Source organism: Mobula hypostoma, chromosome 4 (genome assembly GCF_963921235.1).
Source record: "Mobula hypostoma chromosome 4, sMobHyp1.1, whole genome shotgun sequence".
NCBI classification, from domain to species: Eukaryota; Metazoa; Chordata; class Chondrichthyes; order Myliobatiformes; family Myliobatidae; genus Mobula; species Mobula hypostoma.
This window is the reverse complement of record NC_086100.1, coordinates 67,534,174-67,550,371: the sequence shown is the minus strand read 5'-3', so window position 1 is coordinate 67,550,371 and position 16,198 is coordinate 67,534,174. Positions and strand designations below refer to the sequence as shown.

The window sequence follows — 16,198 nt, the reverse complement described above, 5'->3', positions numbered from 1 at the left end:
GTGCAGTGCTTTTTCTCCCCCCCCCCCCAAACATAGCAGTGTGCATTTCTGCCAGAAAGTTCAATTTTTGTCTCATCTGTCCACAGAACATTGTCCCAAAAGCATTGTGGAGCATCCAGATGAAGAGCAGTGCTTTCCTCCATGGTGTCCTTCCATGAACTTAGCAAGTTCTAGAGATTTCTACAGGTCTCTTGCTGTTATCCTTGGGCTCTTTCTCACCTCCTTTAGCATTTCACGTTGTGTTCTTGGTGTGATCTTTGCAGGACACCCACTCCTAGGGAGAGTAGCAACAGTACTGAATTTCCTCCATTTGTAGAAAATTTATCTTACTGCAGACTGCCAAACACTCAGGTCTTTAGAAATGCTTTAGTAGCCTTTTATAGCTTCATGAATCTCTACAATTCTTCATCTAAGATCCTCTAAAAATCATTTTGATCGAGGCATGGTGCACATAAATAGATCTTTCTTGCAAAGAGAAGACTGTCAGCAACCTGACTTAATGTGTCTTTTTTTTATATATATAGGGCAGGGTTCCTCTAAAACCAGCACCTCCAATCTCAACTCATTGATTGGAACATCTGACTCCAAATAGCTTTTGTAGAAAGCATTTCCCCAAAGATTCACATACTTTTTTGAACCTAGACTGATACAGGTTTCCCCCGCCATCGAAGGTAGAGCGTTCCTATGAAATGGTTCGTAAGCCGAAATGTCGTAAAGCAAAGAAGCAATTACCATTTATTTATATTGGAAAATTTTGTGAGCGTTCGCAGGCCCAAAAATAACCTACCAAATCATGCCAAATAACACATAAGACCTAAAATGACAGTAACATATAGTAAAAGCAGGAATGATATGATAAATACACAGCCTGTATAAAGTAGAAATACTTCTCTACAACGATTGCCTGCACAGATCTCCGTAGCGAAAATCTCACGCAAGCGCTGTTGGCATAAACCTGCTCTCCAGTAACCTTTAAACTAAGAAGCTGCCAAATCTACCAAATAACACGTAAAAATACACAGCCTATATAAAGTAGAAATAATGTATGTACAGTGTAGTATCACTTACTGGAATTGGGAAAACAGCGCTGAGCACACTGATGATGGTATGTTAGACTGAATCATCGCAGGTTAGGGTGGTGCAGTGGTCCCCACCCTCCGGGCTGCTGACCCGATACATTGCCATGCAGAACGCAGCAGTAGCTGGGAGGCACACAGCACATTGTTAAGAAAAAAGCCGAAATAAACATGCTAATTAATTAGGTGCTGCAAGGCACGTAAATGTCGGCGCAGATCAGAGGTGATTGCATCGCCTCTGATCTGGGCCGACAATTACGTGTCGGCGGCACATAATTAATTAGCATGTTTATTTATGATTTTTTCTTAAAGATGTGCTGTGTGCCTCCCAGCTACTGCTGCATTCTTCACGAATCGGTACAGTATCTGTCTGGGGCCTGGGTGTTGGGCTGGTGGGACATGGGGGTGTCATCTCATCGTCAATCAGGGCAGGCAGCTCATCTTCTCCTATGACTGCCTGCCTCGATGTCGAAGGTTGAGGTTCGTCGTCTGCTGTGGCTGATGTGGAAGGCTTGCTTGACTGTTGAGCCTCGCGCATTTTTCTATCATACAGTTCTTTGTAAGCACTCAAACCATCCTGCAAATATCCCCTAAACCTATGTACCCTTTCAAAATTAAAGTCATACTTTATCATTGCAGCGTAAACCTCACGCAGTTGCTTCACTTTCTGCATTCGGTTTTGATTGTTATCCTTTCCTCTTCCAATTGCATCAGCTCTTCATCTATCAGTTCTTGGTAATGGGATGCCAAAACCTCTTCAACATCATCTTCGTCAACTTCCACAAGCCAAACTCACTTTGTCCTTGCTTCATTCACCATGATCGAAATGCTTAATTATGTCCAGTTTTACGCTAAGTGTAACACCCTTACTCTTTCAGGCTTTTCCGACACCTTAGAACTCATCTTGCTAACAGCTGCTCAATGCAACGTGTTTCAGCAATGCCGTTCCGAATCCGGGGCAGAGCGGCTGCTTGGGGCGCAAGCTGCCTTTTATCGCCCGCTGAATTTTTCGCGCGCTGCCTTTCTTCGTAACAGTGAGGTTTCGTAAAGCGAAAACAGGGTACTAATGTAGGTCTTTTGTAACAGTGAGGTTTCGTAAAGCGAACGTTCGAAAAGCGGGGCCATCTACATACTTTTTTGAACCTAGACTGATTGTTTAAATGGTGAACTCAGTGTTGATGAGAAGTACAATTGTTTGTGTGTTATTAGTTTAGGAAGATTGTGTTGACTATTATTGTTACTTAGATGACTACCAGACCACATTTTATGAGTAAGTAATGCAGATAATCAGGTGATTGCAAACCTTTTCTTGAGTATTAAATGGTTAAGTTAAAAATGGTGCAAAAACAGAAATATTTTTTTAAAAAGTATGGTAGCGTTCACAGGTTCAACGTCCATTTAGGAATCAGATGGCAGAGGAGAAGAAACTGTTCCTGAATCACTAAGTGTGTGCCTCAGACTTCTGTACCTCCTTCCTGACAGTAGCAACGTGAAAAGAGATGTCCTGGGTGATGGGGGTCCTTAATAATGGGCACCGCCTTTTTGAGGCAAAGCTCTTTGAAGATGCCTTGGATACTACAAAGATTAGTATCCATGATGGAGCTGACTAATTTTACAACTTTCTGTCGTTTCTTTTGATCCTGTGCTGTAGAACCCCACCCCGCCTCCTCCCTAGACCAGACAGTGATGCAGCCTGTCAGAATGCTCTCCACATCTATAGAAGTTTTTGACTGTATTTGTTGACACACCAAATCTCTTCAAACTCATAATAAAGTATAGCCGCTGTCCTGGATTCTTTGTAACTACATCGATATGTTGGGACCAGGTTAGATCCTCAGCGATCTTGACACCCAGGAACTTGAAACTGCTCACTCTCTCCACTTCTGATCCCGCTATGAGGATTTGTCCATGTTCCTCTGTTCTATCCTTTCTGAAGTCCACAATCAGCTCTTTGATCTTACCGACACTGAGTGCAAGGTTGTTGCTGCGAAACCACACCATTAGTTGATTTTTCTCGCTCCTGTACACCGTCTCATCTCCATCTGAGATTCTGCCAACATCAGCAAATCTATAGATGGCATTTGAGCCATACCTAACCACACAGTCATGGGTATAGAAAGTGCAGAGCAGTGGGCTAAGCACACATCCCAGAGGTGCTTGAGCGTTGATCGTCTGTGAGAAGGAGATATCATTACCAACCCACACAGATAGTAGTCTTCTAGTTAGGAAGTCAAAGATCCAATTGTAGATGGAGGTTCAGAGGCCCAGATTCTGTAGCTTATTGATCAAGACTATAGGAATGATGGTGTTAAACACCTTACTTTACTTTAGTGTCACCAAGCAATTGATACCAGAGTGTACAATCATCACAGCGATATTTGATTCTGCGCTTCGCACTCCCTGGAGTACAAATCGATAGCAAATAGTAAAAATTTAAATTATAAATCATAAATAGAAAATAGAAAAGGGAAAGTAAGGTAGTGCAAAAAAACCGACAGGCAGGTCCGGATATTTGGAGGGTATGGCCCAGATCCGGGTCAGGATCCGTTCAGCAGTCTTATCACAGTTGGAAAGAAGCTGTTCCCAAATCTAGCCGTACGAAGCTATAATCAATGAATAGCATCCTGACATGAGTGTTTGTATTATCCAGGCGATCTAAGGCCACATGAAATGCCCTTGAGATTGTGTCTACCGTGGCCCTATTCATTTATGTGTGATACTATGCTGCTTAGCTCGGGCAGAAGACTATTGCCGAACATCTTATAAATAGTCAAGTCACTTTTTATTGTCATTTCGACCATAAACTGCTGGTACAGTACACAGTAAAAACTAAACCACGTTGCTCCAGGACCATGGTGCTACATGAAACAACACAAAACTACACTAGACTAAGTGAGACAACAAAAGGCTACACTAGACTACAGACCTACACAGGACTACATAAAGTGCACAAAACAGTGCAGGGCAGTACAATAAATAATAAACAAGACAATAGGCACAGTCGAGGACAAATCACAGTATAATAATAAATGATGTAGATGTCAGTCTAGTCTCTGGGTATTAAGGAGTCTGATGGCTTGGGGGAAGAAACTGTTGCACAGTTTGGTCATGAGTGCCCGAATGCTTCAGTAACTTTTGCCAGATGGCAGGAGGGAGAGGAGTTTGTATGAGGGGTGCATGGGGTCCTTCACAATGCTGTTGACTTTATGGGTGCAGTAAGTAGTGTAATTGTCTGTAATGGCGGGAAGAGAGACCCCGATGATCTTCTCAGCTGACCTCACTATCCGCTGCAGGGTCTTGCGATCTGAGATGGTGCAATTCCTGAACCAGGCAGTGATGCAGCTGCTGAGGATGCTCTCAATACAACCTCTGTAGAATGTGGTGAGGATGGGGGGGTGGGAGATGGACTTTTCTCACCTTTCACAGAAAGTAGAGACGCTGCTGTGCTTTCTTTGCTATGAAGCTGGTGTTGAGGGACCAGGTGAGATTCTCCGCCAGGTGAACACCAAGAAATTTGGTGCTCTTAATGATCTCAACAGAGGAGCCGTCAATGTTCAGCAGAGAGTGGTCGCTCGGTGTCCTCCTGAAGTCAACAACCATCTCTTTTGTTTTGTTCATATTCAGAGACAGGTTGTTGGCTCTGCACCAGTCTGTTAGCCACTGCCCCTCCTCTCTGTATGCTGACTCATCGTTCTTGCTGATGAGACCCACCATGGCCATGTTATCGGTGAACTTGATGATGTGGTTCGAGCTGTGTGTACTGCACAGTCGTGGGTCAGCAGAGTGAACAGCAGTGGACTGAGCACACAGACCTGGGGGACCCCCGTACTCAGTGTGGTGGTGTTGGAGATGCTGCTTCCGATCCGGACTGACTGAGGTCTCCCTGTCAAGGAATCTAGGATCCAGTTGCAGAGAGAGGTGTTCAGGCCCAGTAGTTTCAGCTTTCCAATCAGGTGCTGAGGAATGATTGTGCTGAATGCTGAACTGAAGTCTATAAACAGCATTCGAACGTACGTGTCTTTTTTGTCCAGGTGGGTTAGGGCTAGGTGGAGGGTGATGGAAATGGCATCATCTGTTGAACGGTTGGGACGATACGTGAACTGCAGCGAGTCCAGTGAGGGGGGCAGCAGGGTCTTGATGTGCCTCATGACAAGCCTCTCAAAACACTTCATGACAATGGATGTGAGTGCAACGGGACGGTAGTTGTTGAGGCAGGACACTGAAGACTTCCTCGGCACGGGGACGATGGTGGTGGCCTTGAAGCACGTTGGAACGACGGCGCTGCTCAGGGAGGTGTTGAAGATGTCAGTGAGAACATCTGCCAGCTGGTCTACACATCCTCTGAGCACTCTGCCAGGAATATTGTATGGTCCAGCAGCTTTCCGTGGGTTGACCCTGCATAGAGTTTTCCTCACATCGGCCACAGTAAGACACAGCACATGGTTATTGGGAGGAGGAGTGGTCTTCCTCGCCACCACGTCATTTTCCGCCTTGAAACGAGCGTAGAAGTTATTCAACGTATCTGGGAGGGAGACATCACCAGCACAGGTAGGTCCTGTAGTTGATTATGTCCTGAATGCCCTTCCACATGCGCCGCATGTCACCGCTGTCCTGGAAGTGGCTGTGGATTCACTGGGCGTGTGCACGCTTTGCCTCTTTGGTGTCCCAGGACAGTTTGGCCCTCACAATTGTTAGGGCTGCCTTGTCGCCTGCTCTGAAGGCGGAGTCACGGGTCCTCAGCAGCGCACACATGCACTTGGGTGGTTGTTAGATGTACACTGTGCTTCAAGCGAATAGTTTTTAAATAGCATCAGTTGCGTGTTTGTGTCATTGAGAGTTGGTGAGAAATAATCAGTAAGACAATTCAGAACTGGTTTGTCCACTGCAGTTTCAAGCATTCAAGCTTGGTGATGCCAGAAATGGCCATGATTGAAAGTGAAATAATTTTACTAATACAGATTAGAAACTACGGAGATTTTGAAGGTATCAGCAATCATCTTGAACGTTACAATGAAAGTAAAGATTTCGAAATGCAATGGCCTGGTATAAGGAAGTCCATTATCTGCTCTAAGTGTCTTTGCTGATAATGTGTATTTACAGTCAAAAGAATGCAATGCGGATTAATTCCGCTGTCTTTAAGTTTTAGTAAGTAATACCCAGTTTTATAGTACTGCAGTAGTATTAGTAGTGTTTTAGTTTGTTCAGCATTTCATTTAAATGCATCATTCGCTACTCAGTTTGCCTTTTTACGTACCTTTTTAACAATTTCCACAAAACTTCAACTAATTGGGCCAAAATGTATTGGACCTGATATATCCCAATTAACCAGAATCCACTGTATTCTTTACAATAATGAGGCCAACTTTCCATAAACAATCTTTGGCTTTCAATTATTTCATATGTATATGTTCTTAAAAGTGGTTCACAGGCTTTGCATGCCGAGACCACATTTGGGTCATTATTAGAGAGATCACATTGCTAATTAGATATGTCACTGGGAATATATTAATTTTAATAACCATTGAGGATAAATGGAATAGATGGCGTGGAGTGAGAATAGTGACTTTAACCTTCCCAGTGAACTCCTGCAGGCAATTTTTTTTTATTTCAAAATATACTTTATTCAAAAATAAATATATACAATAAACCATTCAATAACTTTTCATCCTTTACATACGTTTCCATTATACTCAGTACATATCCGTATTTATAGCCACCCACGTGGCACTCCAGTAGTTCAGCTTACCATATCATTGTTGAGGGGTATACTCCCACTCCCACGGGTGGACAGACCTATACTGTGGTCCTTCCCCACCGGGCCCTTGCGGTGGCTGCACTGAGTTTCAGTGCGTCCCTCAGCACGTACTCCTGCAGCCAAGAATGTGCCAGTCGGCAGCATTCTCCCACAGACATCTCCATGTGCTGGTAGATCATCAAGTTTCGGGCCGACCAAAGAGCGTCTTTCACCGAGTTGATGATCTGCCAGCAGCACCAGATGTTAGTCTCCGTGTGCGTCCCCAGGAACAGCCCGTAGATCAGAGAGTCCTCTGTTACGCAGCTGCTAGGGATAAAACGTGACACTAGCCCGTCCATCCTCCTCCACACCCTCTTTGCGAACTGGCAGTGTGCAAAGAGGTGGGTCACAGACTCCTCCTCACTGCAGTCCTCCCGTGGGCAGTGGGGTGCAGAGACGACGTTCCGGGCGTACAGGAGGGCTCTGACTGGGAGGGCCCCTCTCACCGCCAGCCAGGCAAGGTCTTGGTGCCTGTTGGTGAGATCTGGCGATGAGGCATTTTGCAGATGAACTGGACAGTCTACTCAGGGAACCACCCCACTGTGTCCATCACGTCCTTCTCCTGCAGTGCCGAGCACTGCCTGATGGCTCTGTGGTCAAAGGCGTTCTCCTGGAAGAACTTTGCTACGTAGGACAGGTATGCCGGCAACGACCAGCTGACTGGGGCGTTGCGCGGGAGTGGGGCCAGACCCATCCTTCATAGCCAGGGCGACAGGTAGAACCTGGGCACATAGTGGTACTTGGTGCCCACATACCTGGGCTCTACACACAACCTGATGCAGCCACATACGAAGCTGGCCATCAGGGTGAGGGCGACATTGGGGACCTGCAGGCAATTGCCACTAGTCTAAAACTGGAAGGCAAGGAAGCCTAGAAGCAGTGCAGTGGCACTTAGTTGTGAACCAGGTAGTGATCAAGGTACCTTCAGGTAACAACGAGAAACCTGAAGGCATGTCTTTGAATAATGTTTTCAAGATGCCACCACGAGATAAGACTGAGAAAAAACAATGCACTGGCACATGGATACTTTTACCATACAACATATTTCCCATTAGTTCCTTGGGCAAGTTGGAACACATTGCATTACCAGTGCACTGTTTCCCTCTGGAAGTGCACCTGTGAAAATTTCAAGCATTAGGTCACAGAGGTAAGATCCAACAAATGTCTTAGACATGGAAGAGAAGATGTTGTGATAAAAACAGGTGAGGAGAGAATTCTAGAGTTTGGGTTCCAAACCACTGAAAATGCAGCAATCAATGTTTGTAGGGATGGGGGGGCGGGTGCGGGGTGAAATTGTGTAGATTCAGGAACTGGGAAATACACAAGAAGCTAGAGAATGGGGAAACAATTAAATAAAGGAATGGCATGATTCAAAAGACAAGCAATGAACAAGTGAACCCTGCCAGCAGATTGGAAGGTAAGGGTGTTACCATATGAGGCAGTCTCCCCCCTAGATGATAAACAGAGGCAATGGTGGAACATGAGATCACTGATCACAACACTTGCAGAGAGATGGAGGAAGATAAAACCATATGGTGATAAATTAATTCAAAATGTATTTTCCTGTAAATTTAATTTTTAATTTTATTTTTAACTAGAGATGCAGCACAGAACAGGCCCTTGCAGCCCTACAAACCACGCCACCCACTATTTAACCCTAGCCTAACCAATTCCTACTAACTAGTATGACTTTGAACTGTGTGGAGAAAATCGGATGGACATGAATCTTAGATTGAAGAATACTTTCCAACAACAGCGATATGCATATGTTTCTGGAAAAGATGTAGGTGAGGAAAAGCATTCTTTGCGCATAGCAGCTCATTCTTTAGAAGTTGGTGAAAAAGCCAGAATCTCTCCCAAGTTATATAAAACATAAAAGTCACAAAGTAAACCAGTTTTCAAACTACAAAATGCCTAACAATTTCCAGCAGCCCTTTCTTGAGTTGACAATGTATTTCCATGTGACAGTTACAGTCTAAAATTTCAAACAGAAATCTGAACTGATCTGAAATAATATCTCATTGATAGAAGTTTACAGATGAGATTTAAAACCTTCAGACTGAAATCATGCTGATAATCTAGTGTGTTAGATTCAAGCTAAAGAAGGAGCAAATTAATGAAAAACGCTATTCCTGCTTTGTGCCCTAAGAAGGAAAATAGTTTTTCCTTAGAATTAAACCATGTCATTAACACTTTTAGCAGACCAAATGAAAATCAACAATACAAATCAGATTCCACAACCAAAGGCAAGTATGGGACGATTCAACTCACTTAAACCAACAGTGTAAATATTGGCCTTGATATTATTTAGTTATAGGTGAAGGGGTACATTCAAAAGAGTCATATTGTTTCAACTGATCACTACTGCCACTGGTACAGACATGATGCCAAAAAGCATCTGTGGTGATATCATGGGTCACGTGTAAGAAAGTGATTGGACAGAGTCAGGAGCATGCGCAGAAATGACAGAATGATCTAGAAACTGTATGTTAAAGACATACTTGCTGTTTCCTGTTGTAAATAAAGGTTCTAGCTTTAATTCTTCCAGAATATGGTTTGTTCTTAGTAACCCACGGTACGTGTAAAGAACACAACATGGTGTCAGAATTCGGTCTGGAAGAATAATTCGTTTCGCTAACACGGGAGAAGCGAAGATAATCGAAAAAAGAGCGCGAACTTTTTCATTGTTTGCTAACAGCTTTAAAAATGGAAGTTTTGCAACCCCCATCGATGCTTCAGCTGACTGGAAATGTAGCTGAAAACTGGAAAAGATTTAAACAGCGTTTTGGAAATTATTTATCGGCAACCGGAGCAGAAAATAAAACCGAGAAAACGAAAGCTGCAATTCTACTCTACGTGATAGGGGACGTCACAATTGAGGTATATAACTATTTTACTTTTGAAAATGGAGATAATTTGAATCTAAAAGCGATAATTGACAAATTTGACACATTTTGTATACCGAAGCGTAATGTGACGTAAGAGCGCTATAAATTTTTCAAATATCAGCAGAGACCTGGTCAAACGATTGATCAATTTGTTACGGAGTTGAGAAACCACAGTCAAAGATGTGAGTTTGCAGAGCTTACATATTCCCTCATTAAAGACAGAATTGTTTGTGACATTCTGGATAATGGTCTATTGATAGAAAGACGGTTAGAAGAAGATTTGAACTTGAAAAAGCTGTGGCACTCTGCAAAGCTTCTGAGACCGTGATGTTGCAGGCTAAAGAGCTTTTTAATCGAGAACAGCTGCATAGATGCTGTAAAGTGCGAACATATTAGAAAAAATAATGCAGTGACAATGAAACCGACAGAGAACAAGACGTCATCTGAAAGAAAAAAAAACTTTGTGATGGCTGTGGGTGGCAACATCATCTTAAAAAAGTGTCCAGCGTAACGGAAAATGTGCAACACCTGCGGTAAGAGTAATCATTTTTCACGCTGTTGTAGAAGTAGAAAGGAAATAAAACACATCAATGTAGTGCTTGAAAATGAACGCGAGGAGTTTTATATAGATGCGCTTTGTGAACACAAACAAAGTAAGAATGAGTGGACTATTCCATTGCAAGTGAATCAAAACAATATTCTGTTTCAACTTGATACTGGAGCACAAGTAAATGTTCATGCAGAATCTAAGTTTAATGTATTAAAGCCTAGACCAGAGTAACATCAGACAAATATAAAAGTGACTGGGTAATCAGGTGCAGACATTCCAGTTAAAGGAACATGTGTGGCAAAAGTATCACACAAAAATATTGAGCACACGCTTTCATTCGTGGTAGTGCCAAAAAATGTACAGTCAATACTTGGTTTATCTGCCTGTGAGAGACTGAATTTGGTAAAAAGAGTCTTAGTCCTGGACAGTGACACAGAGTCAGAATACAATGACTTGATGAAAGAGTATGAAGTCATACAGAGACCAAACTTGCTGGTACAGTACAATACTGACCTGAAGCCACAGAGTGACAAGAATCAGGATTCAATTGAAGAAGTTAAAGCACAAGTGAAGGAATTAAGAAGTCTCAGCATAAAAAAGAGATTACACAGTTAATGAATGAATTAGATGAAAAGAAGATTCGTATTTCATTACAAATGGAAGTGGAAGAATTAAGAAAGCTACAGTACTTGAAGTACAACCCAGATCATACATGGTCCAAACAGAAGGAGCAGTGTTAAGAAGAAATCGCAAAGACCTCAAGAAAGAGCCAACTTCAGAGTTTCAGTTAACTGATGCAGACCAGATGAAACAAGGAAATAACAATGAAACACAAGAACTGTGTAAACCACTTAGAAGGTCCACTTGATTTTGTAAACCCCCAGGGAAACTGATAGAGACATGTTAAATTATGTATTTGTTCTGGTCAATGTTGCTGATTGTTTTTCTTTTTAAGGAAAGGAAGATGTGGTGATATCACGTGTGACGTGTAAGAACGTGATTGGACAGAGTCGGGAGCATGCGCAGAAATGACAGAATGATCTAGAAACTGTATGTTAAAGACATGCTTGCTGTTTGCTATTGTAAATAAACGTTCTAGCTTTAATTCTTCCAGAATATGGTTTGTTCTTAGTAACCCACGGTATGTGTAAAGAACACAACAGCTTCTACTGTCATTGCAAAAGAAATGGTTAACTGAACATGAGTGGGTAGCCCTGCTATTGTACATCAAATCTTGTCCAGCAATGGTCACTATCTTGGGTTTTGGGAAAGGGTTTTTTTTGACAAACAGTAAGAGAGAAAGAGGAGGTTATATTATGTGTGACAAGCCACTTGCTATGCCCATCACAAGTTTGTATCAAAGTCTGATTAACCTTCAAGGTTTGCATTGTTTTGCTCTTTCTTTCTTTCACTGCTTCCCCAGCATCAACAATCATCACCACAGTGAAAAAGGCAACATCAAAACAGAAAGTGAAAAATAAAGAAAAATCTTGCAAATGTTGGAAACCTGAAACCAAGAACAGAAAATGCTGTAACAAGCAGCATCTGTGGAAAGAGGAATAGTCAACATTTCCGATTTTCAACCCTTCATCAGATGAGCTAGAGTTTGGCTCACAGACCTGAAACATTGAATGATCTTCTTTTCTTTTCTGATGCTGCTGACCGGCTTAGGATTTTCAGATTTTCTGTTTTTTAATCAAAACGGAATGCCTCATTCAACTCTTATCATGGTATAGTCTTCAATCCATGACTACCAATTACATGGTTTTGTTTATTATCAGAGAACGTATACAGTACACAACCTGAAACTCTTACTCTCCGCAGACATCCTTGAAGCAGAAGACAAACCCCAAAGAATGAATAACAGAGAAACGTTAGAACCCCAAAGAACCCCCCCCCTCTCCTGGGCACAAACAGCAGCAGAAGTATCAACCCTCCCCCTCCTGCCTCAGCAAATAGGACCAGCCACCCCACCACCCGACACACAAGGAATAGCAAACCCCCGCCCCCAAAGAGACCAAGATCTACAGTCTATCAAAAACCATCGTTCACCCAACAGTTTAACATGCCACAGGCTCTCTCTCTCTCCCTAATATATATGTGTGTGTGTGTGTGTGTGTGTGTGAGAGAGAGAGAGAGAGAGACACAGAGACAGAGAGACACCAACAGCTCACTGTTTCGATGATAGTCTGCAGTGTCTCTTATTTCAACATCAGGGTACACAGTTAACTATCATAAATAAATTATATTCTTTGAGGGAGCAGGTGTCCACAACACTTATCTATAATTTACTTAACCTTTGTCCCAACAGTTTGGAATTGTTGATGTCTGCCCTAACCCAGTAGTAGCATTACCATCTGAGTCAAAAGTTTACGGCTTTAAGTCCTGCTGCAGAGACCTGAACATGAAACTCTAGCATGACATTTCAGTCCCCTATTTTGGAAGCCAGAAGTACCAGGTTTCAGATGAGACATCAAGACCATTTCAGGTGGAAGTAAAATTATCCATGGCCCTATTTCAGACAAGCGCCAGGCCAATACACATCCTTCAACATACACTTCATTCAAAACAACATTATCTGAACATTATCACGTGGCTGTTAAAGGGGGCTTGCATTTCCTAAATTACTAATGGCTGAACTACAGAAATATATCACTGGATGTAAATTGCTTCTTGACCTTTTAAAAGGCACCTGTAAAAAAGGCACTATACAGAAGCAAACCTTTTTTCCCCTCAGCTGATAAATTAGTTCTCCCAAAAAGCCAAACACGATCTAACGTCTGTTAATATCTTAAATGTAGCAAGAAGCAATGTAAAATGTATATCTATGCCTAAAGGTTAGGAGAGATTGTATAGAACTACTAAGATAGCGCAACAGCTAATAGTTTAAGAATATGCGAGCTGTCCATGGAATGTTGCTTGTTTTAAAATTGTAAGACAGATTTCAAGAAATTCTTATTTTTATGTCTTATTCGCAATAACGAGCTGGAAACATTGACACAGTAGCGAGGTAGGGAGAGGAAAGGAAGAAAATCTTACCACTAAAAGCCTGCGGGGGTCCAAATCGCGAGATCGATTAATTTGAATTTAAATGTCTAAATTTAAATTTCCATGCCTGGGGAATTTCTAACCCCGCGGCGACTGCTGGTCCCGGCCAGGTCCCCAAATGACCCAAACGCCAGATGAAGCCCCGTACTCAAGCGGCTCCCCGGGGACTCCGACCCAGTCCGACTCCTCGGAAGATACGACCAGCTCACTCCAGTGACTGCATCCTGCCCTTCAGATGCACGATCCAGAGTATCTGGAAAGGGCACGCCAAACTGAAGCAAAACTCCTAACTGCCCTATGGTATCTCAAATAATATATTTAAACAGGAATTTACTTCAACCTGAAAGGAACGTACCAAACAAAATAATGATGGAAAGGCACCAGAATCTTCCGAGGAAGCCGAGCTAGGGTATTAAAATACACGAGCCTGGAACATGTTCTTGTAAAAGCTAAGAACACATTTCTAGTAATAAAGTAATGCAAAAAAAAATTACAATTCTTTTACAAAATCCACTTTCAGCGGGCAACTCACCGGGCAGGAGTCAGAAGAGAAATGTTTGCCTGCTTTAAGAAAATAAATCTCCCGTGTCCCTTTAATGTGCTTCCGAGGGGAACTTTGGTGCGCGGTGCCCCGCTGGCAGCTATCGCTGCTCCCTACTTCTGGGGACAAAGCCCCTCGCCCGCACGGACTCGGAGATTGACAGGCGGACCCGGCGCGCCCGCGCCCGCGCGCGCTCCCTCACTCCAACCTGCACTGGACACGCTTTGTGTCCTTTCTCTTGCACACCAGCCACTCCGTTGCCGAACCGATCCTGCATTAACCCAGTCGTTCATTCAAACCCGATCGGACGCTGCAACCTCGAGATTAACATTAATTGTAACCTGACTGGGGAGGCCTCCGTGTCCGTGAAGCAGGTTAAATTGCAGCAGTCATTGCTAACGGTGCGAACACTGTGACCTCTAGAGGAAAGCGGAGACGGACGTAATTTCTAAATAGATCCTTTGAATATTACTCTGACGAGAATCCTCTGAAAAAAACCGTGAAGCATGATTCAAGTTCTAGGAAGACCACATCATTTTTCGATTACGCACGTGGAGCGGTCGGTAGCCTTCTGACCTTGGCATTGGGAGTAATTTAAACGGTTGAGATTTTTCGCCTCGTCTCAGTACGTGATTAAAATCAGTTTAAGAAGCAAGAAAATGCAGAAGCTGGAAAAGCGAAATTAAAAGCTCCTAAACAGGTCAGGTTGCACCTGTAGACATAGAATCGGCTTTTTTGATTCGATCTCCAACTTCTTCAGATTATAGAAGACCTGGACCCGAAATGTTAAGTCTTTCTCTCTCCATAAGTTCTACCTGACTTATTAAGTGTTTCCTCTATCTACATCTGTTTCATTTTCAAATACCAGTATTTTCAATTGTGTTTCTGTTTTTTGGACTTTTTGCTTACATAAAAGGAGATATCTTCGGAGATATAGCAAATACAACAGGTTTCCCTGTATTATTGAAAACTACTGTATACATGAACGCCATTGACAGAAGCCGAAATACTGCCGTTCATGTATTTCATATCTCCAGTGTTAACTTCATTTCTTTCTGGTCAACTGTACGTCAGTAAAAACTCTTTATATACTGTATTGTGAAACACGTACACAATTTGGATGTTTTTAAACTCGCTGTTTGATCTGTTTATCTATCTGCCTCCTATTTTTTTAAACGATACGTTGCTTTTGTTCTGTTTGCTTGAGTTCTGTGTTCTGTGGATCATTCTGGGCATGCTATGTTCGCACTCAATGTGTGGCGACTTGTGAACTGGATCCAAGGCACCCTTGGGTGTGCTGGTTGTCCAAAGATTCATTTTATTATCAAAGTATGTTTGTAGGATAGAACTCCGAAGTTTGTGTTTTCCAGTTAGCCATAAATACAGAAAACCATATAAGTAGTTGAAAGAACAAAACTAAGATAAAAAGATTAAGTAGAAGACTTAGAAAAAAATGAAATGATTGACTATCAGGAAGATGTTGCTCAAGGACTTGTGTTAATGCAAATTATGCAATTGTGTGTATATGTCATGTACACTTGATAATAAACTTGAACCTTGAATCTTGAATTTGTTCATTTCACCTATTAATATGTTTACATATTCAAACATGTCTTATATGGAAATGCAATCTTCATATCATTATTGGTCTCAAATTCCTTTCAATTACTCATGTGATTATGTAACAACTACAATCATGCAAACATCTTAAAATATTGGTATGGCTTTGTCTAAGATGTAAAGCAAAAAATACTTGGACCATATTTAATTGATAAAATTTGGTTTGTCTCATTAAGCTACTCCTTCCTCTTTTAAGATAGACCCTCTCTTCTCGTCTCACTTTCACACGCACACACTCACTCAGAGCCCTTTTTATGAATCACTGCAAGGTGCTTTTCAATATCAAACAATGCTAGAGGTTGCAAAGTTTACAGTTTGAAGGATTTATAGGAGGTCGGATCGAGAGTACACTTGCAATATAATTTATGGCTGACACGCTAAGAGAGGATGAAGATGGGGGTGCATCAGTCAAATTACCTGGCCGCTAATTTGGAGGACAGGGCTAACAATCCAGGGGCACATATTCAAAGCTGTTCATAGCAAATGGGGATCAGTCTTTGAAATAAGCAACACACCAAAATGCTGGAGGAAATCAGCAGGCCAGGCAGCATCTGTGGGGAAAAAGTAAACAGACAATGTTTCGGGCTGAGACCCTTCATCAGGGCTGGAGAAAAAAGATGAGGAGGCAGAGGGGAGGGGAGGAAGAACTACAAAGTGATGGGTGAAACTGGGTGGGGGAGG

General features: G+C 42.5%; 1 protein-coding gene across 10 annotated transcripts in view; it reads right to left on the bottom strand.

Moving 5' to 3' along the window:
• The window catches only part of LOC134345363 (SPRY domain-containing SOCS box protein 1-like), a 368,280-nt gene extending 352,899 nt beyond the window's left edge, over positions 1-15,381 (bottom strand). For 5 of the 10 annotated variants that reach the window (XR_010017664.1, XM_063045909.1, XM_063045893.1 and 2 more), the window contains exon 1: positions 13,889-15,381. The gene's annotated coding sequence lies outside the window, so the exon portion shown is untranslated. Of the gene's footprint in view, positions 1-13,347; positions 13,525-13,888 lie in introns of those variants that run through there. The other 5 variants (XM_063045894.1, XM_063045895.1, XM_063045901.1 and 2 more) reach the window with 3 other exon arrangements.
• Between the last annotated feature and the right edge of the window lie 817 nt (positions 15,382-16,198).